We start from the raw sequence: 13,149 nt of genomic DNA, 5'->3' as shown, positions 1-13,149 counted from the left end.
GGCTTCCCATTTCACAAAGAAACTGAGGCTCAGATAAGCTAAATGACTTGCCCAAGGTCACGCAGCCAGTAGGTGAAGAGCAGAAAAATTTTTTTAATTAATTAATTTTTTAATTTATTTCTGGCTGCGTTGGGTCTTCGTTCATGTGCGTGGGCTTTCTCTAGTGGCGGCGAGCAGGGGCTACTCTTCGTCATGGTGCATGGGTTTCTCATTGCACTGGCTTCTCTTGTTGTGGAGCACGGGCTCTAGGCACGCGGGCTTCAGTAGTTGTGGCACGTGGGCTCAGTAGTTGTGGTGTGCGGGCTGTAGAGTGCAGGCTCAGTAGTTGTGGCGCATGGGCTTAGTTGCTCCGCGGCATGTGGGATCTTCCCGGATCAGGGCTTGAACCCATGTCCCCTGCATTGGCAGGCAGATTCTTAACCACTGCACCACCAGGGAAGCCCCAAGAGCAGAAATCTGAACCCAGGTCTATCTGATCCCTTTGTCCCTTCTGCCCCGGCCCCACCACAGGCGTTCATTCCTTCCTAAGCAGCAAACAAGAACTGACAGTCAGCCGGGTTCTGTTTGAGGCGTGGAGGATGCAGAGAACTAAGATGACCCAGGAAGTGAAACCATGCACCTCAGACTGGGACTTGAACCCATGCGGCTGCCCCTCGAATCCGGCCAAAACCCACAGTCTTCCAACTGAGATCACACACCTGGTTTCAGGACTTAATGAAGCTCAGGTTCTTGATGTCTCATCACAGAGAGAATTCAGTGAGAGACAAAGTGATAGGTAAGAAGTGGATTTATTTAGAGAGAAACACACTCAACAGACAGAGCGTGGGCCATCTCAGAAGGTGAGAAAGGCACCAGGGTTTGGGGTTGTCAGTTTTTATAGGGGTGGGTAATTTCATAGGCTAATGAGTGGGAGGAGGATTCCAGCTATTTCACGAAGGGGGTGGATTCCCAAGAATTGGGCCACCACCCACTTTTTGATACTTATGGTCAGTCTTGGAAATGTCATGGCACCTGTGGGTGTGTCATTTAGCTTGCTGATGTGTTTCAGTGAGTGTACACTGAGGCTCAAGGTCTACTGGAAGTCGACTTGTCCGCCATCTTGGACCCACTTGGTTCTAATCAGTTTATGTCATGTCCTTGGGCTATGTCATTCCTTCAAATGTTGTGCCCTGCCTCCTTCCCTCCTGTTTCAGAAGGGCATGGTCATGGGGCCCTTAGCACGGGCACACTGGTGTGAGCTGCGGTCACTCTCTACAGTCAGCACAGAGCTACAGCCACAAAGATGGTCAGACACTGGATGCATTGCTTGGGAGCCATGGTGGACATGAAGAATAGTGACTGTCAACAGTCCAGATACAGGTAATTTCCCTGTCTGGGGCCTGCACTGGCTGCATTCCCCTGCCCTCTGGGCTACCCTCCCTTCCTTAGGCCCCCCTTCAGCATGTGAGGACCCCTCCCATCTCCCTTGGGTGTGGCAACCTAACACCTCTGCATCTCAGATGATGGGCCCATGCCCACTCTGGCCACTCCCTGCTGGACCCGCCTGGCTTGTTGGTGTCCCTCTGAAAGTGAGGAGCCCCCTCCCCCCACAGATGCTCACAGGGCTGCTGCCTACCCCTACCCCCCACACCCTACCCACCAGGTACTGTTCCATTCAGGGCTGTTAGGATCTGCCCTACCCGGAGCTGTCAGGAGGCTGGGGTGCAGGGTGGCACTGGGGGTTGGGGCAGGGAGAGAGATCCAAGGGAGGGTCTGCAGGTACAGCTCGGCACCCCTCACTCCCCAACTGGGAGGAAAGGCCAGAGCCCATGTTTATCCCTGAATGAGATGATGGCCAGAAATCTTAGATCAAATCCAATTCACTGGGCAGTTGCCATTTGACCTCTACTAGGCCAGGTGCTGGAAGACAGGGGTGCAGGGAAGCCCCGGGCACTCCGACTTCAGGTTCCACAGCCCTATTCAGGAGGCAAGTCTAAAAGCAATGATACAGTAACTGGTCAGGCCAGGAGAGGACTAAAGACCAATAACAACAACACAAAGCACCTACTCTGTGCCAGGCACAGTTCTAGGTACTTTACATATATTAATTCATTTAATCTTTTTTTTAAAAGATTTATTATTTTTATTTTTATTTTTGGCTGCGTTAGGTCTTAGCTGCAGCATGCGGGATCTTTTGTTGTGGCCCGCAGGCTCCAGAGCGTGTGGGCTCTATAGTTTGCAGCATGCAGTCTCTCTTGTTGAGGCGCACGAGCTCAGTAGTTGTGGCTCATGGGCTTAATTGCCCTGCGGCATTTGGGATCTTAGTTCCCTGACCAGGGATCAAACCTGCGTCCCCTGCATTGGAAGGCGGATTCTTTACCACTGGACCACCAGAGAAGTCCCAATTAATTTAATCTTCATAACAATTCTATGAAGGGAGTACGGTTATTATCCTCATTTTAACTCATGAAGAAACTGAAGCACAGAGAGGTTGAGTAACTTGCCCAAAGTCACACAGCTAAGTATGTAGCAAAGCTGGCATTCAAACTATGGCCCCAGAGGTCCAGCTTTTAATCACACACTTTTAGTCACAGCTAGGCTATTACCACTCTTAGGTCACTGGAAGAGACAAAGGAAGGGAGGGTTTGAGGATCCTGGGTGGGGGAGGGTTATGTGGAGAGGGCTGCCTCAAGCAGACCAGTGATATCTGTCAACGGCCATAGCCAGCTCCAAGTGACCCTGTGAGGGAGGGAGGAGAGGAGACCATGGAACAATGACCCATCCTCACTCCCCTCCCTCCTGACAAAACCTGCATGGAACCCATGGGTTTGCAGAGACAAACAGGAAAATATTTAACCCAGCTTTCCAGAGGCCATGATGTCTAATCTGTGTCCTGAAGGACAAATAGGAATATTCAAGCAAAGGGTCGGGGGTGGAGAAACCAGCTTCTGGGAGGTGACAGAACATCTGGCTCAGGAGTGGCCAGGCATGCAGCCAGAGGGGAAGGCAGGGGTCTACCCAGCGGCAAGTTTGGATATTATACTAAGGGTACTGAGAACAAGTCATCGAAGAGTTTTAAGCACCAGGAGTGACAGGATCAGGAACAGCATTCTCTACTCCGCCTTGCTGTTCGGGATGCCAGCCTCAGGGAATTACTTGAGTTTTAGGAATTAGTCATACAGTTCTGCCTCAGGACCTTTGCATAGGCCATGCCCTTTGCCTAGAGTGTTCTACACACCCTGCCCCATTGCATTGACTCCCTGTGCACTGCATTTTCTATGCATCCTTAAATTTCAGGAAATATTTCTCAGAGGAACTTTTCCTGAGCCCTAGACCAGGACAGGACCCCTTGTTATATGCCTTTACTGTACCCTGAACTTTTCTTCATAGCATTTACGGAGTCTGGGATGATGTGTTTCGTTGTGTGATTAGTTAACTGTCAGTTCCCCCAGTAGATATAAGTCCTATGAGAACAGGAATCCATCTTCCTAGGGCTGAGCCTGGCACATTGCAGGGGATTGATCAGTACTTGTTAAGTGAATGAATAAGTGAATGAATGAATTTTGGCTACAGTGGGAGAATGAGGTGGAGAATAGCAAGCAGAGAACAACTATATATGTAATAAACTATTCAGTAAACATATACATGTATGTGTATATACTATATGGAGACAAACTCTTGAGGTGGCCCCCATGACATCCACTTCTTGGTATTCATGCCCATGCAGAATCCCATCTCCTTGAGACTGGGCAGGACCTGTGACTTACATCTAAACAACAGGATACAGCGAAGGTGATGGGATGTATGTGATTACATGTATATGATGATGTGATTACATCACATAAGACTGTAGCACCTGGGAACTTCCCTGGCGGTCCAGTGGTTAAGACTCTGAGCTTCCACTGCAGGGGGTACCAGTCCGATACTTGGTCAGGGAACTAAGATCCCATGTGCCGCATGGCGTGACCAAAAAAAAAAAAAAAAAAAAAGATTGTAGCACCCATCTTACTAGATTCTCTCACTCCCTTGTTGGTTTTGATAAAGCAGGTGGCCATGTTGCAGCCCACCTGAAAATGGCCTCTAGAAACTGAGGACAGGTGACAGCCAGCAAGAAAATGAGCCCTCAGTCCTGTACGTGCAAGGAACTGAATTTGGCCAAGTGCTGCATGAACTTGGAAGTGGACCCTTCTCCAGCTGAGCCTCCAGATGAGGCCTCAGTCCTGGCCTGCACCTTGATTGCAGGCTTGCAGAGGACCCAGCTAAGCCATGCCAGGATTCCTGACCCACAAAAACTGTGAGATAATATGTGTTGTCTCACACTGCTGCATTTGTGGTAATACTGTTATGCAACAATAGATTAGGAACTTCCGTGGTGGCTCAGTGGATAAGACTCCACCTGACAATGCAGGGGACATGGGTTTGAGCCCTGGTCCGGGAAGATCCCACATGCTGCGGAGCAATGAAGCCAGTGGGCCACAACTACTGAGCCTGCGCTTTAGAGCCCACGAGCCACAACTACTGAAGCCCGTGCGCCTAGAGCCCATGCTCTGCAACAAGAGAAGCCACTGCAATGAGAAGCTAGTGCAACGCAACGAAGAGTAGCCCCTGCTTTCCGCAGCTAGAGAAAGCCCACGCACAGCAACAAAGACCCAACACAGCCAAAAATAAATAAATAAATAAATTTATTTATTTTATAAAAAAGACCCAAAGCAGCCAAAAATAAAATTAAATCTTAAAAAAACATAATAGATTAAAAAATATATATATACACAATATATACACATATATCACATAAATTATATACGTAAACACCCACACAATACACATGTTAGGCCAAGCATGGTATGCCATCCCCCGACCACAATTTTTGGCCAGATAAGGGCACATGGCACAGGCTAAGCCAGTCAGACTCCTTCCCTGGGATTTTATATATGGAGGCAGGGAAAAGAGGAGCCTTCTCTTTCCTCTAGGCTTGCTCAGATGGTGGGATGTAAGCCTTATGGTTGACAAAATCCGTGCTCTCCTCCCACTGCATAGAGCAAGTGCTCCACAGCAGGACAGAATGCAGCTAGCTCACAAAGAGGAGACCTGAACCACATTGAAAAAGAGACCAATTGGGCTTCCCTGGTGGCACAGTGGTTGGGAATCTGCCTGCCAATGCAGGGGACACGGGTTGGAGCCCTGGTCCGGGAAGATCCCACCTGCTGCAGAGCAACTAAGCCCGTGCGTCACAACTACTGAGCCTGCGCTCTAGAGCCTCTGAGCCACAACTACTGAAGCCCACATGCCTAGAGCCCTTGGTCCACAACAAGAGAAGCCACCACAAGGAGAAGCCTGCGCACCTCAACGGAGAGTAGCCCTTGCTCTCCACAACTAGAGAAAGACCGCGAGCAGCAACGAAGACCCAATGCAGCCAAAAATATATAAATAAAATAATAAATTTTTTAAAAAGAGACCAATTGACATCATTTGAGTAACAGGACTCTGCCACACCTGAAGCCAACCCATTCCTAGATTTCCCAGCTGCATGAACCATTAAATTCCTTCTTTTGCTTCTCTTGGCTCCCCTTATCCACTCTGAGCTCCTGGAGGTCAGGGAATCTGCCAGCTTCCTCACAATATTTCCTATTATGGCCCAGCCCAGAAAGCTTTTCCAAAATAAGTGCAGTAAAAGGTGGCTGGATGGAAGAGGGCTATGTGTCAAGTGCCCAGGAAAGCACTCACTTATATGATCTTATTCAATCATTACTGTATCAGTTATGCAGTTTGGGCTGTGAGTAAAAGAAGACCCCAACAAAAAATGGCTTAAGCCATATGAGGACTTATTAATTCACATAACAAGAGTTCCAGGGATACACCAGGCTGCGGGCATGCTTTCCTGTGATTCTCATGGCTCCTGCCTCCTTGCTATTGGCTCCAACATCAGGCCAGTATAAAGGTGGCTGCAGCATCGCATGCAGACGCAGCAATGTCCAGGGCAAGAAGAGCAACCATCTACCTTTTCCTTACCTGTCTTTTTTCCCTTCAGTCATCTTTTTTTTTTTTTTTTTTTTTTGCTGTACGCGGGCCTCTCACCATTGCGGCCTCTCCCGCTGCGGAGCACAGGCTCTGGACGCGCAGGCCCAGCGGCCATGGCTCACGGGCCCAGCCGCTCGCGGCATGGGGGATCCTCCCGGATCGGGGCACGAACCCGCGTCCCCTGCATCGGCAGGCGGCCCCTCAACCACTGCGCCACCGGGGAAGCTCCAGTCATCTTTTTAAGTGAAATTATACACACACACATAATTTGATTAAGTTTACTTTTTGTGTTTGGGGAGGGAAAATTGATGTTATTCTTCATCTTTTGCAGCTCACACACACCTTGTCCTTTGATCAATTTCAGTGTATTCTCTGGTAGAGAGAGTCCCTAATTCAGGGGTTCTCAAAGTGTGGTCTGGACCAGCAGCATCACCATCACCTGGGAACCTGTTTGAAACGCAAAATTCTTGAGCCTTCCCTCCCCCAGCCTACAGAAACTCTGAGAGCAGAGCCTGACAGTCTTCAGGTGATCCTGATGCATGCTTAAGTTTGAGACATACTCTCTAATTTATTTAACTATTCCCCTCGGGGTGGACATTCAAGTTGTTTCCAATTTCTTGTTATTAAAACTCATGCTATGATACATCCCTTTATATGTGTTTTTGTGTCCTGTGAGAACACTTCTTCTCTCTCAAAATTTTCTTGGTTAATTCTTCACATTCGCTCTTCCAGATGAACTTTAGAATGTTACTAAATTCCAATCTCAGTGGTATTGCATTGTATTTATACTTTAATTTAGGAAGGATTGACATCTTGACAGAATTGAGTTTTCCCATCAAATATTGAAATTCTACAGGATTTTAAGTATAATTCACATAATTATATGTAATTTAGGCATGCTTTGTTATGATCCCAAATATAACAACTGCAGGAGATATTATTATAATGGTCTCCTTTCCCTGAATTTTATGAACCTAAGAATATAATCATAAAGGGTCAAGCGTATGATCATCCTATTCTTCTTGGGATAGTCTCATTTCTTATGTTGGCCTCTCAGTTGTGATTCAGTTAAGCCTATGTCTCTTTTGGGGAGCAAAGAAACCTTTCTTAGAAATCACCCCCCAACAGACTTCTCCCCATGTTTCACTGGCTACAGCAATTTTAAAACATGCCCCCCCCAATTCTTCCATATTCTTCTCATCAAGAGGTGTGGTCTGTGCCCTTCCCTTGAATCTGAGCTTGGTGACTCCTTGCCCAATAGAACAGGACAAAATGACACTGTGCCAGCTTCCAGGCCCAGACCTTAAGAAATGACAGCTTCTCTTTCCTGCGTCTTGGGACCCTTGTTCTGGGAACCCAGCGTCCATGTCTAAAGAAGTCCAAGCAAGGAGGAATGGAGGCCCTTGGCCCACAGGCTAGGCTGAGTGACCGGCCCACAGCCAGCCCCAACTTCCAGCCATGTGACTGATCCTCAAACTCCACTCAAACTGCCCAGTTGATACCACATGAAACCTAGATGAGCCATCCCACTGATTCCTGCCCCAATCACAGATGTATTGAGCAAAAGAAATGATTGTTGGGACTTCCCTGGTGGCACAGAGGTTAAGAATCCGCTTGCCAATGCAGGGGACACGGGTTCGAGCCCCGGTCCGAGAAGATCCCACATGCCGTGGAGCAACTAAGCTCGTGCGCCACAACTACTGAGCCCACTCACCTAGATCCCGTGCTCTGCAGCAAGAGAAGCCACTGCAATGAGAAGCCCACACACTGCAACTAAGAGTAGCCCTCACTCGCCGCAACTAGAGAAAGCCCACATGAAGCAATGAAGACCCAACGCAGCCAAAAAAATAAATTAGTTTTTTTAAAAAAGAGTTCACCCTCCAATGCAGGGGACACGAGTCCTATCCCTGGTCAAGGAACTAAGATCCTACATGCTTCAGGGCAACTAAGCCGGGACAACTAAGCCCACGTTCTGCAACTAAGCCCGTGCGCCACAACTAGAGAGCCCATGAACCGCAGCCACTGAGCCCACACACCACAGCTACAGAGAAGCCCACATGCTGCAACTAAGACCTGAAGCAGCCATAAATAAATAAATAAATAAAATATTTGAAAAAAAATATTACCCCTAGTGAGCCTTTAAAATTTGCCCAGCAAGTCAGTATACATGGTTTTGTATATACAACTCTGAACAGTAATATACATGTATAAATGGATGTTCTAATATGTAGGATACAAGAAAGAGTACATTGTCAAATGTATTCAGTATTTTTAATTAAAAATATTTTGAGTGTCTATACACATAATTAAATGCACATGAGATAAACATCACTGTAAATGCTTGATAGAAGAAGATATCAGTCATTAAAGACACAAAGGGATGGGTCTGGCCCATCTGCTCATCTTTCCCCTCAAACCTCTCCCCTGTCGGCCCAGCACTGTTTTTCTTTCTCTTGCGCCTGAAATTTCCCCACTTGAGTCACTGAACACCAAGGCACACAGGTCAAGTGTCCCAAAGACCACGGTTATGAGCAGCACACCAGTACCCGATAAGTGTTCTAATCTTTCTGGTTGACTATTACCAAGGATTGTAATGAAAGGTCACCTAGCTGACCACTCGGACACACCAGGAGCCACACCTGGAAGATGGGTTGTATGTGCACATACACACATACGTGTGTGCTTGCGCGTGCACATGTGTGCTTGCGCATGCTTGTGCACTTACATACATGGGTACTTGTGAAAAGCTGCTTCACTAAAGACCTGGCCCTTCTGTATGTTCCTAAAAGATGCCACCAAGGGGTCCTGTAGGCAGAGCTGGCATGAATGCCAACCCCAGTAGCCCCAGTCCCACGGGCCAAAGGGAGGGAAGGCTAAGGGAACCACTTGTGAATCTGGCTTAGAGGGCTCCGGATTTGAATCCTGTCCCCTAGAATGTGCTTGGGGATGTTGCAAGGGAGGAGAATTGTTACTCTTCACTTGATCTCCTCCTATGTTGTCACGGCAAGCGTTTTTTCTTTATCATCTTAAAAGCTTAATAACATTTTTAAAAGGATTTTTTTTTAAGAATTTGCAATTTTTGGTCTCATCCTTCCCAAATAAATGTAAACTCCTTTGATAGGTGGGTGGGGCTCCCCATCTGCAGCACCCCCTGGAGTCCAGTGAGAGCTGCCCTTCTGCCTTTCAGAGCCCTCGGAACATGTCAGCCCCGGACTGGAGTCTGTCACTGACCAGCGTAGAGGTAGTGCCGGCTTCCCCTGAGCTTCAAATGCAGGTGCGCACGGACCCAGGGTTCAGAGCAAAGAGGGAATAGTCTTGGAGGGCTCTGATTCTTGCCCCTCAGAGCCTCTGGGAACTGCGGAGACAGTCCTGACAAGGGAAGCCTGGGGAAGGGGACCTGGGGGCACCTGGGGGGGGTCCCTTACCTTCTCTCCTCTCCTGCCCTTGTCTCCTGCTCTCTTCCGCAGTCTCTTTCCATGTCTGTCTGTAGGTCTCTCTCTGACTCTCTCCACCTGTGTCAGGCTTATCCCCGGTGTCTCTCCCCATCTCTCTCCTCTGTCTCCACCACCATCCCCTATCTCTCTTGTATCTCTCTCTGACTTCCTTGCCGTTTCTCTCTGTGTATCTGCCTGATTCTCCCTCTCTTTCTCTTCTCCTCTCTCTCTCTTTCCCTCTCTGCTCCCTCGCCTCCCTGCTCTTCCCTCTCTGTGGCTGTCTCTCTCTCTCTGTCTCTCTCCCTCTCGGTCTCCTCCCCCTCCCCACTGCCCCCTCTGGAGGATGATCTGTGTTGTGGGATCATGCCAAGCCCAAAGGGAAGGTCAGGGCACCCCACAGAGACCAGCACAGACTGTCATTAACCTGTCACTTCTGCCTCCAGTGGGGAAAACAGCAGGGCTCAGGAAAGGCGAGGAATTGCAGTCATTGGAGATGGGACGTCTCAGCTGGGGCTGACAACTGAAAGCAGAAGCCACCCAGTCAGAGGGCTGCAGACGTGCACCAGGGCACCGAGGACAAGTAGAGTGGGTTTCTGGACACCAGCCCACATTACAGACTGCTTTTGACTTCTGGGCCGGGGGGAGCTGTGCATAGGGAGAATCTGCACTGGTGGCCACATTCAAGCCTCCCTTGCCTGCAGTCTTGGGAACTGAGGATGGGGGATCTCAGTGAGGTCAGAAGCAAAGGTCTCAAACTCAGCAGCCTGAGGGCCATGTATCCCATCATCACCCTGCCTCCAAGTGGCTCTAAAATATGAATCTACATTTTTTAATTGGCAAATTTCACATTTTTAACATCTTTATTGGAGTATAATTGTTTTACAATGGTATGTTAGTTTCTGCTGTATAACAAAGTGAATCAGCTATACATATACATACATCCCCATATCTCCTCCTTCTTGTGTCTTCCTCCCACCCTCCCTATCTCACCCCTCTAGGTGGTCACAAAACACCAAGCTGATCTCCCTGTGCTATGCGACTGCTTCCCACTAGCTATCTATTTTGGTAGCACATTTTTTGGTAGCTACATAAAATGGTAACACTTTTTAAAAAAAATCTAAGTTTCTTTTCTTTTTTTTTTTAAATCTGCATTGGGCCTTTGCTGCTGTGTGCAGGCTTTCTCTAGTTGCAGTAAGTGGGGTCTAGTCTTCGTTGCGGTGCGCGGGCTTCTCATTGCGGTGGCTTCTCTTGTTGCAGAGCATGGGCTCTAGGCGCGCGGGCTTCAGTAGTTGCAGCATGCGGGCTCAGTAGTTGCGGCGGGTGGACCCTAGTGCGTGCGGGCTTCAGTAGTTGTGACTCACGGGCTCTAGAGTGCAGGCTCAGTAGTTGTGGCGCACAGGCTTAGTTGCTCCGCAGCATGTGGGATCTTCCAGGACCAGGGCTCGAACCCGTGACCCCTGCATTGGCAGGTGGATTCTTAACCACTGTGCCGCCAGGGAAGTCCCAAAATCTAAGTTTCCTCTTGAGGACCTGGCAACACTGGGCTATGGCTGAGCAGCAGTGTCCCTGGCAGACCATTGCACACTCCTCTGTCCTGCTGGCCCCTTCTCCTTGAACCTGCATACCTCCTCAGTTACCTGCCTGCCTCTGTAAGCTCAGGAATGTGTTGCCTGTGACAGCAGAGAGCTCTCTGGGCAAGAGTAGGGGCCCAAGTGCTACCACCAACTTATCGTGTGACATTGGGCAAAGCATGACAGCTCTGGGTCTTAGCTTTTCCATCTGTAAAATGGGAGATTGGATGAGCCCAGCAGTAAGACTCACCTTTTGGAGCATCTAATGAAAGCTATGAACCCTCTCCCTAGAGAAAAGGACCTGTGCATAGATTTGCCTACCATTTGAGAGGTTCACATGCCCCTCCCCCTGGGGGGCAGGGTTGCCAGGCTAAGAACCCCTGCTGAGCACCAACGTCCCTTCCCCCTTTGCCTCAGCTGCCTGAGTCTGGGTCCAAGCAGACCCACTCTCTCAGACCTGACTGGCCAGGGCCACCCCTCCTCTGGGTGAGTGGGGACTCTCTGGATCCCCAGTGGCTGTCCCAGCCAGGCTGACAGCCGCCCATAGATATGCAGGAGGGGTCCGGGCTGGCGCTGGATTAGCATAACGCACTCCAGGAGGTAAAGGCCCACCAGGCGGCCTCTGTGTGCAGCGCCTGCCTTTGTCCTGGCCCCAGGACCAGGTTAGGACGGCCCAGGCGGCTCATACACTTTTGACTGCCAGATGAAAGGGGGCGACATAAAAAGGCTGCCTGGGCTGAGCATGGGGGCGCTTTGTGTCTCTCCAGACGGAGTTACAGACGTCTGTGAAACGTCAATTACAGCTGAATAAAGACGTCTGCTAGGTCCAGACATGCCTCCTTTCAGCTGGGGAGGTGTTTCCAGGCCAGGCCTGGGATGCTTTGGCAACCTAATTTGGCGACTGTGACTCTATAAGCGGCCCTGGCATTCATCATGCCCAGGGAGGATGGGAACAGGCTGCGCTGGCCTGACCCAGCTCTGGGAAGTGTCCTGGAATGCAGGGTGGAGTAGGGGTGGGAAGAGAAAGGAACAACTCACCTCCCTTCCTTTCTCCCCAGGGCAGGCCAGGGAGGGGGGCAATCTGGGAACTACACAGTCCCCCTGTATCAGCCAGGCCCCCTTCCCAGGTCTTTGTCGATGCCAAGGTGGCCCAGTGCCTCTAGCAGCTACTGGGTGGGATTAGTGTTCACTGATCCTTTCTCCTGATGGGCTAGTGTGAAGCACTGTTGAGGGGACAGGATTAGGAGAGCCTAAGGTTCAAGTGCCAGGGTGACCAGAGATGCTGAACCCTGATGTCGCTGAGCCACCGGGCCAACCCGGGGATCACCACCCTCTTACTGTGTGAGATGAATAGGCCTTCATTTGTTTAAGCCCCTGTCCTGTCCATCAGGCTGTCAGTTACTTGCAGCAGAAACAATCCTACCTGACACAGTCGGACAGCCCAGGGCTCATATTCCTGGTCTTGCACTTTCAGAGTGACTGAAGGGGTTGTGCCACTCAGAATTTCCTCGAAGGGAGGTGACATAGCCATGGTGGGGTGTGAAGACCTGGGACAGAGCAATGATTCTGGACATAGTGCGCCGGGCTGTCCCTTCCCTGATGGTGGTGGCCCGTGAAGTGCCCTCGCCCAAGGAGACCTCATCTCTGGGGGTCTTGGGCAGCAAAGGCATTTCCTGAGGACCCCCATGCTTCCTGGGACACCTGTCCTGACACTTGCCCAGCAGGACAAGACAACTGACCCTTTGGCCACCATGTGTCATGTCCTGAGTGAAAGCCGGGGAGCTGCCTCTTATAGGAGTACAGAGCAGAAATGGCCATAATAATGACTCTCCTACTTACTGAGCATCTCTTGAGCACCTCTTGTGTTTTTCATGCACAAACACCTCAAAAAGCCCCTCAAAGCTGAGAGGTGGCCCCCTGGGCGCTGTGGGGACGAGCACAGCTGCTGGGCCACCCTGACAGGTATGATCCTGGCTCTGCCACTTACCAGCTGTGGGACCTTAGCAAGCCAGTCGACTTCTCTGTGCCTCAGTTTGCAGACCTGCCAATGTTGATGACACATCCTAGAAGAGCACTTGGCACACCAGGAGCAAGCAGCAGGGCTGGGGTTTGTATCAGTGTGGTCTGACCCCTGAGCTTAGAGGCTC

This window comes from Mesoplodon densirostris, chromosome 4 (assembly GCF_025265405.1).
Source record: "Mesoplodon densirostris isolate mMesDen1 chromosome 4, mMesDen1 primary haplotype, whole genome shotgun sequence".
Taxonomy (NCBI): domain Eukaryota; kingdom Metazoa; phylum Chordata; class Mammalia; order Artiodactyla; family Ziphiidae; genus Mesoplodon; species Mesoplodon densirostris.
This window is presented reverse-complemented; position numbering follows the sequence as displayed.